Source organism: Anomalospiza imberbis, chromosome 5, assembly GCF_031753505.1.
Source record: "Anomalospiza imberbis isolate Cuckoo-Finch-1a 21T00152 chromosome 5, ASM3175350v1, whole genome shotgun sequence".
Classification (NCBI taxonomy): Eukaryota; Metazoa; Chordata; class Aves; order Passeriformes; family Viduidae; genus Anomalospiza; species Anomalospiza imberbis.
The window spans coordinates 49,211,951-49,214,321 of NC_089685.1; the positions used below are offsets into that span (position 1 = coordinate 49,211,951).

The following is a 2,371-nucleotide window of genomic DNA, read 5'->3' on the forward strand; positions in this document are numbered from 1 at the left end:
TATATTTTTGGGGGTACATAATCACTGACAGAAAATCTGGGTTATTTAGGATCAGATTGGCCTTGGCAAACTGTGTTTCTGTCGATTGGCTTCAGCTGGTCCTGGCACTTCAGAGTCAGAGATAGGTGTTGAAAATGGATTTTTTTTTTTTGTCCTGGGCACTAGCAGTCAGAATAACTAATATAGAGAAAATTATTTTAGCTAAGTTTCTAGGTCTAGCTAGGTTTTAGCTAAGTTTCTCTGTGCAAATTCACTAACTAAGATATATTCCTGAAAAACAGGCATCATTTTAAGTGCCTCATATATTTATCTTCAATACATGCAGCCTTTCTTAAAGCATACTTAAAGGTTCATGCTTAAAATGCTTCTTCCTACTGTGTGCTTGGGAGAAGCTCTTCTGCTTTCAGAGCTCCTGGTTGGATCGATTGTCAAAATTCCCACGAGCTGATGAGCTGTGACCCACTTCTTGGTTTAAAAAATAAACATATCCTGTACTTGTCAGCAGTGGTGTTTTTAAAATTGCATGGAATTTTAGACAGCAGGGGTTGCTGAGTGATGTCACTGGGATGTCCAAGATCTCCCTTGGAGCTGTCACCCTCGGTTGCTGTGCTCCGTGATAATGTGAGTAGTAGAGCTGCCTTTTCTCTCTGTCTCATAACTGTAAAGCTGATTTCTGATTTTCTTCTGCTGCCTATCATTTCCCATCAGCAAGAAGAAGAAGAAAGAAGACTGCAACTCCCCCACACATCCACCCCCACAAATTCACAACTGGGCTAGGAGCTGTGTGAAGAAAAAGTGACAGGCTGCAATTCTGGATTTGAAAATCTTCGTAAAGCTTTCCTGTAATTCCTTTGTAGAAAGGGGTCGTGTGCTAAATACAAACACTTTCAGACAACCCAAGAAGGGAAACAGAGCGCTCTTAGTCAGGAAAATTAAAACCATAAAAATGAAAACCATATGAACTGATAATTTGATGGCAGATTACCAAATGTTCAACCTGGATTTCAGATTTAATCTGATTTTGAGCTGGAATGGAGCTTTAGGGGACTCCAGAGGACATACAACACCTTACTTGTGATGGGGTGAGGGTGGAGAAGGACTTTATTTTGGACTGTGTTAAAGGAATGGCATCCAAGGGAACCTTCTCTCGCATGCTCATTCAGAGCGGCAGTTCTCCTGAATGTACCTGGAGCTTGGAATAAATTGATCAGTAGGCAGCCATTTTGAAACCCATTATTATTTTTATTTTTTTCAGCCCCGTTAGTGGTGACAACTGACTTGCTGAAAGGTAATGCTATTTATAGACTTTCTTGTAGGTATAAATTGCTTAGCTCTAATTTTGTCCTTAGTAAAGGTGCTAAAATTGCTTATTCTTAAATACCTGGCAAATAATTTTCTTTTGGTTTGTCAGCAATTATTTAATGTGTAATACTCTAGCAATTATTTATACTCTCTTGGTTGTTGCCAAAGAGAAGCCTTCTGACAGAATTTTGGAATTTGCATTAAAATAAAATTGGTTGAGTTCTTATTTTAGTGTTTTTTCATGGAAGATTTAATACATGCCAAAAAAGAACACTTGTAAGGCATATACAAAAAAGTTGCTGGTATGCAGATTTAATTTTTTTTAATCTGGCTGACAAATTAATCTAGATTTTTCTGTCAACATGCCATCTGCACGATCTCAAATTCTTCTGTCTTTTCAGAAAAAAAACTTTGCAAATTGCCACTTCCACGGGATTTCTACTGTAATGTATTTCCAATCCACACAATTATTCTATGTATATTTAAGAAACTGCTGCTAGTTTAAGCGGTAGTCTTCAGAAAACAACAGAAATCAACACATGAAGTTACAGATTTCCAGCCTGACAAATCAGATATTGAAAGGTTAGAGTTTGTAAAAGGAGAATATTCAGAATACCAAATGTGAGCTCTTGCATATCTTCAGCTCCCAGAGGAGCAGTGCTCAGCTGACAAAAGGAATGCACAGACAGATGCAGTTTATGCCTTGTCTGCACAGACCTCTGGCAGAGTGGCAGCAGGAAGGTGACCCCCTTGTGCCACTCAGCTGAGGAGGGAAGGGACAGCCTGTGGGTGATGGGACATGGGCACCTTTGCCATGTCACCGTGGTGTGCCTCCTGCAAATTAGGCCAGCACCCCCCCCCACCCCGTTGTGAAGGGAGTTGTCTTTGCAGGTGACAGTCATATTCTGCATGAACTGTAAGCTGGCACAATTATTCTGTTAAATATCTTTTTGTCTTTGTTGATGGAAATTATTCATTTTGTGCTTTGAGAGCATCTTTATCCTATGGTATAGGGATGTATCTGAACATGATTTACTGTCTAAATTGATCCTTTGCCTGAACAAACGGT

General features: G+C 39.5%; 1 long non-coding RNA gene across 1 annotated transcript; it reads left to right on the forward strand.

The window, feature by feature from the left end:
* Positions 1–676: 676 nt before the first annotated feature.
* LOC137475011 (uncharacterized) lies at positions 677–1,528 on the forward strand. Its single transcript, XR_010999631.1, has 2 exons — positions 677–842; positions 1,256–1,528. It is a non-coding gene; the product is annotated as an uncharacterized lncRNA (long non-coding RNA).
* Positions 1,529–2,371: the final 843 nt, after the last annotated feature.